The sequence below is a fragment of the Sinohyriopsis cumingii genome, chromosome 2, assembly GCF_028554795.1.
Source record: "Sinohyriopsis cumingii isolate HCF-2022 chromosome 2, ASM2855479v2, whole genome shotgun sequence".
In the NCBI taxonomy this organism is placed as follows: Eukaryota; Metazoa; Mollusca; class Bivalvia; order Unionida; family Unionidae; genus Sinohyriopsis; species Sinohyriopsis cumingii.
Genome location: NC_142962.1, coordinates 50,577,310 through 50,590,916, shown reverse-complemented (window position 1 = coordinate 50,590,916; position 13,607 = coordinate 50,577,310).

Below are 13,607 nucleotides of genomic sequence, written 5' to 3'. Positions count from 1 at the left end.
GACACCATAACATTTGCATTGAGTGTTTATTTTGCCAAATGATGCTTTCCTTTCAAACGTTCATGGATGTTCTACTAGTATTGTTATGCCATAGTCGTTGCAGCGTATTTGTCTATGAAGAGTTTGTTTTCATGTCTTGCACTAACATTGACACTCTTCACTTTCCTGTTCTTTCCCTTAACTTTGAAATTCCCTTTGTCTTCATTGTCTCTGTTGCAAGAATCTAGTACGAACTGATTTTCTTCACTCTAATGATAGCATATGCTGCGCCTTCTTTGTTGTTCTACTCTGCCGTTTAACTTTGGCCCGTTGTTTTCATTCGTTGTATTCGTTGTTCAGAAATATGTTGAACCAACCTTTTTCGTTTTGAGTTTATCACGAGACTTGTCATTATATCCATCCAATTACACTCCAGCTGGTGTAAGAGATGTGAAAATGGTTTAATATCATGGCCGATCATGAAGTGCTCTTTGCTTCTTCATACAAGGACGCGAATGAGATAGGCGTAAGATGGTTCTAATAGCAGTTCAAGCATTTCATAGTTGTTGACTTGACATCTTTTATTTCTCAGTTAATATAATAACTCCATAAAGAATGCACCATGTAACCGAATACAAGACTGGAGAAAAAAGCGAATCACCTCAAGTGTGTGCTGACGATCTGCGGGTTTACATGAAAAATGTATGTTAAGCAATTTATATTAGAGTGACCGTGCCATAAAAATAACCAGCTGGTACCAGTTATCTAACTCTTGCATTGGCTGCTCACAACCAATTGATTAAAGAAATCATTATGAAGAAGCAACACTTCAATGTAGGTAAATAATTGCCAGAATCGAATAATTACGGCTAACAGCAGAGTTTGGAAAGGTTCGAGATCCTTGAGGAATATTCGTATACAAAAGTAAATTACTGGGAGAGAGACTTATTTCAATCAAAATCATTGCAATATTCAAACACTAACTTATTAGTTCATTTAGACACTGCCTCAGGTCGTTGGCAAATGTAATGATTAGTTTCCACCGGTGGTATAAATTTGGTAGTGAATTGGAAATAAGACATTAACACATGACAATAAAACAATCGTGTTCTTTTGTTCCTGTGACGTAACAAACAAATAAAGCTCCGTAATCCTTATGTTGCTTGAATTGTTGTTCATTTATCATCTGAATTCATTTTAACCAGAAGCAAGCTGACATCAGAGAAATTATGCCACTATACTGATGTTTCTTAACAGGTTTTACCACTTCACAACAATTCTTTGTACGGTAACATTTCCGGGAAACAATGTTACTCTTCACTAGAAGGGTATATCTTGACGCATTTGTACTACAGCTCAGATATGTTGCCAGATATAACAATAATGCGAGAGCATACTTCTCTCAAACCAAATAGAAATCATAAGGACAGAACAAACACTACCATTGAATCCCTAGATGCAATGCTTCCAGTCAGTTTTACAGCCCTAACCATACAAATGCTTGGAAAATACTTCTTAAATTCTGTACATGTGGTAATTTCAAGGTGTGGGTGGGTGGTGGCAGTTATCCCATTAAGACAAATTGGGAAACCACTTATATTCTGTCGCAAAATTTACTTGTCAAACTGTAATCAGACATTTAGAATAACCCATACAATGTGATCGTTTGGTAGATGTGATGTCAAATGCAGAAACTGTTTCTTTATGTTTTAGTCGGAAATAAGTAGCTTTAGCTTCTCATATCACTTTCATAGCCAGGTTAATCATGAAGAGAATGAATTGTCCCAACAATGACCACCTGCAGTCTCTATGTTAGGCAAGCATAAAAGGAATGTCTATTTCCTAGTCGTCTTTGTTTGGAGCCACGTACATGATGATCAGACATATCACCTGAAGATAATTGATGAGGCTGGAAGGAATACAATCTGATTCGCCTAAAATGCGGGGCCTGAAGAATACTTAGAAAAATTATGTGGGTAAAACAGAAATAAAAGCTAAATTTTACATCCCCTATAATTCTAGCATTTCAAAGCAAGGTGCAACACACAGGTGTTTAATGTAACCATAGAATCGAATTTTCATGAGAAACATAAAGAGGCTAACGATGTATTAATCTAAACTTCGGTTGTTGTTTTTAAAATGTGTGCACTTAATAGATTCTTAATAGCATTAGTAAAATTACGGTATTTTTATATTTACTATATCACCGTCTACGCAAAATAATTAAAGCCGTCCAGGTTTTTTCGAAAGTTGATGGCCAAAGTGCAACAAATTTATAATAGTTAAAACGATAAGATTTATTTAATGCGAACAACAATGTCACAATTGTTTAAGAAATAATGTTTTCAAAATGCGTATAAACTTTGCGATGAGAATCAAAGAATCAATCACTTCATTTTCATCAAAATGTTTTTGTTAAATTACTGTTTAGTTTTATGATGGAATCTAGGAAACTGCAGATTGGTAGAACATATGTGCAATTTAGGCATGTTGACTCATATGGGAGTTAATACAGTAACACAATTCATTCAAATGTTTGACTATATGTCATTAAACCATCTGTCCCTAGAAGTGATGAAAGGCATCACTTTCAGCTACCAGTTTAATGAATATTTAAGAAATTTGTTAAAGATTTACATCTCGAAATAGTTGGAGAAACAAATATAGATTTCAGATGTTGCAACGATTAATACCATTGTGTAGAATAAACAAATTGTCTGGTAGGCAATGTTTTTAAGACAAATTTGCAGATAAATCTTCAGAAGGAAGATGGATAAATGATATGCAAATATACAAGGGTTAAATGGGAATGAAGTGTAATGACAAAAAGAAAAAATACAACCGTTCGGTACAAATGTCGAAGAAACCTGAATTTATTCGATTAGAAGTAATTTGAAATTAACACTGGGCAATTAAATAATCGCTGAGAAAATGAATACATACATATATGTACAGTTGAAAAAAAACACCAATAGGTTCATAAGTTCTTTCTTGTCAATACTGAAAGACAAATTCGCAATATAAGTCATACGATCGTTTAGTAATGGAAAGGATGTTTAAATATTGCGAAGAGCTTGTTCGTTAGATATAGTGAAGAAATTTTTACTATATAAATCAAGAGAAGAGAACGTTCCACCAATTGATAAAGGCTACAAATTGAAAGAGATTTGTCGCGCCAGTAATGAAGAAAGTTTAACTTTATCGGAGTATTTAACAGAGATACGGTTAAAGTTCTGAAAGTCCTTTAGTTGCAGTGATGTCAATTATTGGATGGTACACGCATTGATCCTGTGTAGATATAAATAACATCTGTACTATGGAAAATGTAAGCTGATGAACTTATACATGGGAAAACAGTTAATCATGTATCTTCAAGTTATTTCGGAAAGATATTTCTATTATCATGTTTTATGAATTGTGCTAAATGGATTCATGATAGTGAATGAGTAAAGCCCAAAATCAGATACAGCTAAAAAGGTTTGGCAGCAAAGGTAGAAAAGCATGGTACAGCATCGAAGACTTAAACGAACTGACTCCATGAATGGGGTCGAACAAAGATACATAATTGTGCATCAGAAACGTCGAATGTGAAAGAATCTTGATGACCACGAAATGCCGATGAAGTGAAAAACATCAAAAGTGTGGGCTGAGAAAGCAAAGTAGTAGAAAACAACGTAAACCAAGTCGAAAGTAAAAAAATAGGACACATTTTTTTTTTAAATTGAAAGAAAAGGAACATTAACGAAAACAATTTCGTTCAAAATATTTCCTCATCCTGGTCCTCTAAATGAGTCTTAGTTTATGACATTAGGGTTGTTTATAACAAAATAACTCATTTATGCTTTAACATCTGGTTAGTGGAATATGTCTCTTTGTTGTGTTCAGTTTTAATTTAAGTGGATTTATTGACTGAAAATAATCATTGGAATTAAAAAGAGCTCTTGGACTTTAGAACTAAATCACTAATTTGGGATTATTGTATATTCGTTTAGAGACCTTTTGGCCTATATCATTGTGATAAACAGACTGTCAGCACAATAACAACGTTCTAGACTATTGGTACATCAATGCATTCATAACTGGAATTCATTTAGAACATCACTTTCATTCATTCAGAATACTTTGAACTTATTATAGAACTTTTGTGCTAATTTGTGATTTAGTTCACAATACTGAATGTTCTTTCTTACATTTTCGTTTTGTATTCTTTTGTAATAATGTTTTTGTTGAATTTTGCTCTGTCCTGTTACTTAATATAAGATCAATGAGTCGTAGCAAAAGAAGTTTTAGAAACTGCAAAACGTGATATCGTTTTCCTGGAGTGAAATATTAGATGGGAATTTGGGTTTCGTTGTAGGAAAGAAATAAAAACTACCAAAACCTGTTTATTGTGATTTCGCAGTGTAGGAGCGCTGAATGTGGTTGATGCAAACGATCTACTGCAAAAAACTGAACAACAAATATGTGACAGAATAAACCTTCCTACTGCAAAAAACTGAATAACAAATATGGTGACAGAATAAACCTTTCTACCGCAAAAAAACTGAATAACAAATATGGTGACAGAATAAACCTTTATACTGCAAAAAAACTGAATAACAAATAAGGTGACAGAATAAACCTTTCTACTGCAAAAAACTGAATAACAAATATGGTGACAGAATAAACCTTTCTACTGCAAAAAAACTGAATAACAAATAAGGTGACAGAATAAACCTTTCTACTGCAAAAAAAAACTGAATAACAAATAAGGTGACAGAATAAACCTTTCTACTGCAAAAAAACTGAATAACAAATATGGTGACAGAATAAACTTTCTTCTGACTAAACTGACAACGTTCACAGTGACATGATAGAACATATTGAATCATAAGGCACTAATGATTACGCAAGGTCAACATGTTCACCAGACCACAAATAAACAAAAATATGATTGGAGGTTATAAATAAATGATACAACTAGAAATGTTTGTGATGCATAACCTCTATTTCTTTTGGACTGATTCTGAACAGGTTAAAGAAACAGCTGATAAAATTTTTTACATGTGCACGGATTGTTTGTTAATCATAATGAACATTTCACGAAATGAAACTGCATAGGTCTTATAATTATGGACTTTGAAAGAGAGGACAAAACTAAATGTTTAATTTTTAAATGTTCAGTACAAAAATATTTAATAAATCAGTGTATAGTCGATCAGCAGTCAATTAGGTAGATTGTTGGAATTGTTTTTGCTATGGACTCTAAGAGTTTCTGCTATACTTTGGCTTTAGCTTGCAAACTGTTAAAAATTAGTTCAACAAGGTAGAAGCAAAATTGTGAAATCTAAAGTTAACATTGTATCATTCAAAAATACCGCAGTGTTCCAGACTGGATAGACTTCATACTACTATTTCACTGTGATTTATAATTATAATTTATAATGCTATCGAATACCTGTTTTTATCGACAATGATTTATGAACCATAGAAACTAGATCAACAGGCATCATACACGAACTTAAATTTTAAGGTAGATAGATCGCATAACCTTGATGAAACCATGGATAAATGAGTCATGCGCCAAGGCACGTACATAAAATTACACCAACACACTTTCACCTGGACTTGATAGTGCTGAGAATGTAAAATATTGAGATCTTGATCTTATCTAAGGGGCCTTCCATTATTATGTCAACAATTTATGGCAATTTTTTACCCCCTCCCCCCCCCCTTGTCAACAACTGTCAAACTTTCAAAGACCCCCCTAAAAAAATTTTACCCCCCCCCACAAACTAACAATATTTTATACGGTTGGCTTTTATGCTAAAAATATGCTAAAATAGAATTATGGAAATTAAAAGGTCTACAAATAAATTTTAATACATTTTTTTTACTTGTTTAACAGATTTCAAATTGACTATAACACTTTGAATTCATGAAAAAATCGAGGGTTTATATTCTAGCTTCTTTCATCTTCCCATAGGGAAGCCAAATGTTCCTCAATTGTTATAATGGGCAGAGTGGCTGATTTTTTCTAAAAAATAACATTGTTGACGTCAATTTATCTTGAACTCCCCCCTCCCATGCAACAATTGTCAAACTTCTTCAAACCCCCTCCCCCCATTTTGTTGACATAATTAATGGACGACCCCTAATGATGGTAAAATATATGACTACATGTAAACTTAAAAGCATGTATGATTAACCATAGTATACATACACATACATACATACGTACGTACATACATACATACATACATACGTACGTGCATACGTACGTAAGTACATACATACATACATACATGCACTCACTCACTCGTGCTCAGGCAGACTGTAAGTTGCCTTTTGCGGTTTGTGGCGTATGTAATGATGGATTCAATTTTTTTTTAATAGTTGCTCCGTATACGAAAATATGAGAATTAGTTCTTCTGATTATCCAATACAGTATCTTTGTTTTTGTTCCTTTTAAGGACACATTGAAGACATCGTTGGCTATATCATGCCGAGCGAATGAGAACTTCGTGTATTTCCCAACGGACACACGGAGGCAGCCGACCCGGGCTACTTTGGATATGTATTGAACATGCGATCCTTGGATTTCGAGTCTGATGTTCTACCAACTGAGTTGCCGGCGGTCCTGAATCAGTGGAAAAGTCTGAGTAGCTGAACTGAAAGGATGGACATTTGTAATGTCACATAACTGTTTTGGAATTTCGGATAAGTAACCAGAAAAAACACATACGGGTCAAGCTTGTAGTCAGTCTTGAGGAAGATGGGCGGAAGGGGTTGGTGATGTTTATGTGGTTTGGATTTTAAACCTATCTTTAAAAAAAAATTCAGTCCATATCGTTACGATGTCTGCAGTATGGCAATTTATAGTGACGTCTAGCACTGGGGCATCATGCCGCAGATATGTAGCATCATGTCCCACCCTGTCAAATTATCCTGACACCAGACCAACCAGTCCGAACACTAGCCTCTCAATGCTGAGCGCATGGCGAGGCTGTTGTTATTACCATCTTTATACGTCTTTGGTATGACATGGTCGGGGTTCGAACCCTCGACCTCCTGCGTCCGATGCGGAAGCTCTAACCACCAGACCACCTGAGCGGTCGGAGAGGGGTAGGTAAGAGGAAGGTATCATATCATCTGTTGATTTACAGTGATCAAAAATATCAGGAATATTAAACAGAGATACTCGTCATTTCATAATGACATGTACGTTGTTTGTTCTTCATTATCATTTTTAATTTATCAAGTATGTTGTAGTGACTTACATGTATACAAAACCCTGGTTATCCTAAACTTCTTAATAACCATAGATCGATGAATGTATATTGGCATCGATCATACTAACACTGATACACCCACCCCCAAATTAATTCGCCCACAAGTAAAAACTTTTAAAAGAATGGTTGTGAAGTAAAACAACCCACATAGTTACTCTTCTTTATGTTCGTATACTTGACACTTAAAATTAGTGGACATTTCAACTCGTATGCAAAATATTGAAATCAGATTCAATTTAAAGTGTCTCATCCTGTCACAGCTGGAGGAAAGGTCTCTAACACTGCTAATGTACCGCATGACTAATTTACAGATATTTGAGAGCGCATTTGGGTTTAAATGGATAACTTGCTGATACATGTGCTTTTACCTGTGGAAAATTTACGCTCAAAGCTTAATTACTTCACCTGAAATGCTGACTGCTAGTCGTAACTCTTATACTCTATTAGTCCAGTTAATTCACAGCTAACACTCTCAGAAAGGTAACTACCACAATATGGAATATATCAGGTATTAACGTAGGAAAAGAAAATTTTCTTTTTATTATATACCAAACTTGCTATAGGATCGGGATTTAGAAGATTAAATTCACTATTCGGCACTGCACGCTAACCTCCACCCTCTTTTCATAAATTCAAACTTTCATAGCCCGATCATATAAATATTACTGACTTAAGTAAGCGGTAGGATTGGGTTGACCTTATCTGTCGCAGTATATTATCTTTTTGTCACTTTTAAAACTATTTGACCCTATCTGAAAACAGCGGAAGTCTGACTCAGCAATGCAACACTGCAGGTTTGTCGTTGTTGTCAAGGAAGATGGGGAAATAATTAAGATATACGCGAAAGGCGTCTGGTTAGATTACTTTATAAAATATTAGTTGTCATGTCTGAAATGTAAGGTAGATTCTATTTAATTGCTGTAGCTCGCAAAGTGCTCGTTTTTTGTTGTTGCAAGTACAACTTTTGTAGGTACACACAATCAAGTCTAGTATGGCATGATGATAAATCTTATATTTTCACATGTGAAACAAATATGAAAAGTATTTCTCCAATAAGTCTCTATATTTCATTATATATATATATATATATATATATATATATATATATATATATATAGAGAGAGAGAGAGAGAGAGAGAGAGAGAGAGAGAGAGAGGGGGGGGTAGAGGGAGACAGAGACAGAGTCTACACTCGTTATCATTCCACTCGCTTATTGCTAACAAATTGCCCAGAACTGATTTAACCACCACTGAATTATCCCGCCATACAGCCACTCTCGCTGTTTGTATTCCCTTATATAACAAGATAACCGGGTTAGGGTCGGATTATAACACAGAACACTGTTGATGGTGACAAAATACAATGTTTATTGATGAATGATTCAATGGAAAATACTATTTGATTCGTGCGCTGACAAAATCCAAATATTGGATATTTAACAAAATATGCACGAACCTGATAATGTATTGCGATTAAAATGAACTTTGAACTGATATGCAAGAAAAAAAAACTTAAATAGTAAAAAGATAAAATGATTAATGATTCAAAGTGATTCCACACAAACAATGGAAAAATGATTCACGTAAACATTGACAATTTCCGCACGAAAATGATATAGTTCACTCAAATAATGAAATATGACACGTTTTCTCGCAAATAGTGAAATATGACGAGTTTTCACTAAAATAGTGAAATATGATATGAAACATGGACATATATCTTGCGGAATCGACCACAAATCCCAAAGGTCTTCTCATCCCCAACGTTCTATCGAATGATCGAGGAGCCACCACGAACGGTTTGCACCTCCTGGTCTGCCTAAAGATCCATACAATCTCTTGTTCTCTACAGACCCGTTGGTCCAGAAGCCTTGTTTCTTCACTAAGTGATGACCTTTATCTTCTTCCAGGCCACTATCAACTCCGACAGCAGCATACTGGGTATAACACAACCAAAATTAGCACCACTGCTAAACAACACCTACAATACGGTGCATATACGGAAATACATCATAAGTATCACTCCGTTCCTCTTTCACTCTTTCAGCACTACACTCAGCATTCACCAATCAGCGGTTTTCGATCAATCAATCACCAATCAGTCAGCTCTACAACTGGAGATTGCGCGTCATAAAGTAGACTGCTCACTGGCAAGACTCTTCGTAATGTGATGCTTTACTGTACGATGAGGTAATTTATACACAGGCTGCCTGTGTGTTCAATGTGTATCGGTTTTCCCATCGTAAGCACTTTGCTCGTTTGGAATGAACTGAACTCACCATTCGAAATAATATACGATATACACAAACCACCCTCGGGTGACGCTGAACACCGAAATAAAACCCGAGAACACGTATTTTATCTAAATAACAAATAAACGATAGATATATACAATTCCGTGATACCTTGTCAATTCTCTGGCAATTTAATCTCCCGTCATACAGATATCTTTGTTTACCGTCATCAGCCAGCCTAATCTTTGGAGAAAAATAAACTTTGTAACTCTTTTAGACATATGATTTGTAGTATATAAAAATAATCGGAAATTCACTCCGAAATATATAATTTCTAATATGGAAAACCTCATTGCACATATAATTTTAATTATTTACGGATGTATTTTTGAGATTTCCAGCACCATAGCAAAATATTGTTCCTTTGATGGAAACATCTAGAATAACCAAAAACGATGACCCTTTATTTAAAAAAAAAAAACAGAGTTCGTATGAAACGAACTTTTGCGATGGAATTTCAATAGTGTCCCAAAACTGGGGTGTTTCAAGTAATATTGTTTAAAGGAAGCTTAAACAGGTGGATAAGGGATAATTTGGATGGAACTCCCGTGGGTCATATAAGCGAAGCCCAAAGAAACTCCAACTTTTTAAATGTTTCCATTGCATAATTTTAACTATATAACTAAAGAAAGTCTACTCTAGGAAACGTTCCGGATCTTTCTCAGCCGTTCCCCTCCGAACCACCTCAGTATAGCATTGATCTTACCACTACAGGCCGCATTCAACATCTTGTTCACAGGGTTTTTTTAAAGAATTAATCCCTGTTCCAGAATACATACATATGATCAAATCATTTCAAACTGAAGTCGATCAAAATAGTTTTTACCTAACTGCTAAGAGAACATGAACTACTACTTTTTATTTTTACACATGTAAGACGGTAGTCCTTATCTTGAAAGACTGAGTGGAACAAAGGGAAACTCGTACTTCAGACCCAAATTATCTCTTTAATTTAATATAGACTTAGGATGCATGAGAAGTTCTACCCAATCGTACTCGGTTATGAAACAGCTCGTGGTAAATGTATGTATAAATTGATTGATTCATACATTAATTAATCTATGTATTTGTTAATATTGTTTGAATACAAATGTGTGACAAACAGCCTTTCCTTGCGTGATTTGTTTTATTTCTGCAGCCTAATATAAACAATACCTTTTCTGTATCAAATGATAAAGTGGATCAATTTTGAGTGTGCACGTTTCGTCAAAATATTTTTAATACCATATACATCTGTGAAAATGTTTTAAAATTATCTCCTTCCTGAAATCCAATGTTATGACGTACAAAATGTATACGGTAAATAACTCCTGTCGAAAGAAAACAATTATCTAGCAGATTAGTCCCCCATTCAATGCCGGTCTTATGAAATGCTATGGAAGTACATTTATTTCTGAAGGCGTTTGACTCACCACAATCTTGTTCCCAACAAAGTTTCTGTCCCCTACAGCAGACTTGTTAACAATGTCAAATGGTCGCAGCTCATCCCTAGACTATGATGTATTCGAATGTATACTGTTATGACTCAATGGTCTTAATCTAAGTAGCAGAAAAGAGCGAAACCCAAACAAGCTTTGTGAAATTCAATAAATAGTTTATGTCCTTAGAATACAAAGTGAAATTGAAAAGTAACTTACCGTATTATGAATTAAATCCCAAATAGTCTAAAGGTTCCGTCACAAGTCCAAATGTACGATGTTCTGATTGATTTTCAGTGGTATTCCAAAACAATTCCTATATTGAACGTGTTGATTTTCCTGTAGTCTCGAACGTCCAAACGTGCCATTAACCTGGAGTGTGATAATGTGATAATGTTTAACCGTCTTTTGATGTATCACAAACTTTATAAGCAAAATTATTCCTGCTTCAATTCACTATAATTCGAAGTTGATGTTTTAGTCCAAGAATAGTATTGAGCATTTTGTAATACCTGTGAATAATAATTTGAATTTTAAAAATCCACCCAAATTTAAAAAAGCTGAACACACAAAAAGATTAATTCTGCTTCAGATATTAAGGCACGAATGAGTATTTTGTAAAAGGTAAACAAGAACGACAGTCAGTGGGGGACTAATTGTCTCGATTATAAAACAATAAAATTTGTCAAAATATTTAGGAATTTCCAGGTGAAAAACTTAATGTCCTAAACTAAGATTCAAATAAACATGTTTACCACTAATAATGATCTGAACATTTTAATCCCCACTCATACGAAAAGATTAGCTATGTATTTTGTTGTTTACAAAATGATTGTTACTCGTCATATACACCTTCACATTCTTTTTGGAGAAAGTCAAGTACATAATATAGATGTACATAATATGTAATCATTAAGAAGTGCCAACAAATTAAGTATTCATACCACTATTTGGACATAAACTTAATGCAATAGACAAGTTCATCCCAGCCTTACTGTTTTCGCAAGAAATTAAATATTTATCATAAGTATCTAGAAACATTTTTAGTTAAGGTCAAGGTTTGCAAGACTAGTCTACCTTTACAAATTTAAATTGATTAAGAATAAAGATCAAATACACACACACACACACACACACACACACATACATACATACATACATAGGTGCAAACTATTTATTTTAACAATTATATTTTTGTCTTAATGTGCAGCAAAAACATCACACTTTCTTTCATGGCTTGACCACGCAATTACATTATCACATTTTCTTTCATGGCTTGACCACGCAATGACATTATCACGTTTTCTTTCATGGCTTGACCACGCAATGACATTATCACATTTTCTTTCATGGCTTGACCACGCAATGACATTATCACATTTTCTTTCATTGCTTGACCACGCAATTACATTATCACATTTTCTTTCATGGCTTGACCACGCAATGACATTATCACATTTTCTTTCATGGCTTGAACACGCAATGACATTATCACGTTTTCTTTCATTGCTTGACCACGCAATTACATTATCACATTTTCTTTCATGGCTTGACCACGCAATTACATTATCACATTTTCTTTCATGGCTTGACCACGCAATTACATTATCACATTTTCTTTCATGGCTTGACCACGCAATGACATTATCACGTTTTCTTTCATTGCTTGACCACGCAATTACATTATCACATTTTCTTTCATGGCTTGACCACGCAATGACATTATCACATTTTCTTTCATGGCTTGACCACGCAATGACATTATCACATTTTCTTTCATGGCTTGACCACGCAATGACATTATCACATTTTCTTTCATGGCTTGACCACGCAATGACATTATCACATTTTCTTTCATGGCTTGACCACGCAATGACATTATCACATTTTCTTTCATGGCTTGACCACGCAATGACATTATCACATTTTCTTTCATGGCTTGACCACGCAATGACATTATCACGTTTTCTTTCATGGCTTGACCACGCAATGACATTATCACATTTTCTTTCATGGCTTGACCACGCAATGACATTATCACATTTTCTTTCATGGCTTGACCACGCAATGACATTATCACGTTTTCTTTCATGGCTTGACCACGCAATTACATTATCACGTTTATTATGCCAAAGACTGGATATGCCTTAACACGATAGCACAACAAAATAAACTTTGAAATCACTGATTTCTCCGATTTCAGGAAAATGCTGTACTAAAAATGTTCATTGACAGAATACATATAAATAATTTAGGACGATTACATCAAAACTAAACGGAAAGGTTTTTGAGTTATGAAGATTTGAGATTATCCATGGTGTAACGCACACAATATCTTTTTGAACTACTCGGTTGAATAAACATCACGCCAACTGACCCAAACTATCAGCTCTATCTCAATTCGCCAGCACTCATCGTTGGGTTCAAATTTCCATAGTTTTACGGAGCTTGCACAAACACAGAACTCAATGCCCCAGCGTTCATCTAGATTCCACGGTTCTATGTCCATCTCGATAACGTAAACACAACTGGGAGTATTCTTGGTAAAAGAAATTTATATTAAAAAAATCCAGCACCCTGATACAGACCATTCCTGTTGATGGTAAGTCCATTGGGGATTCGCGTAACCTCTACAAGGCTAAACAA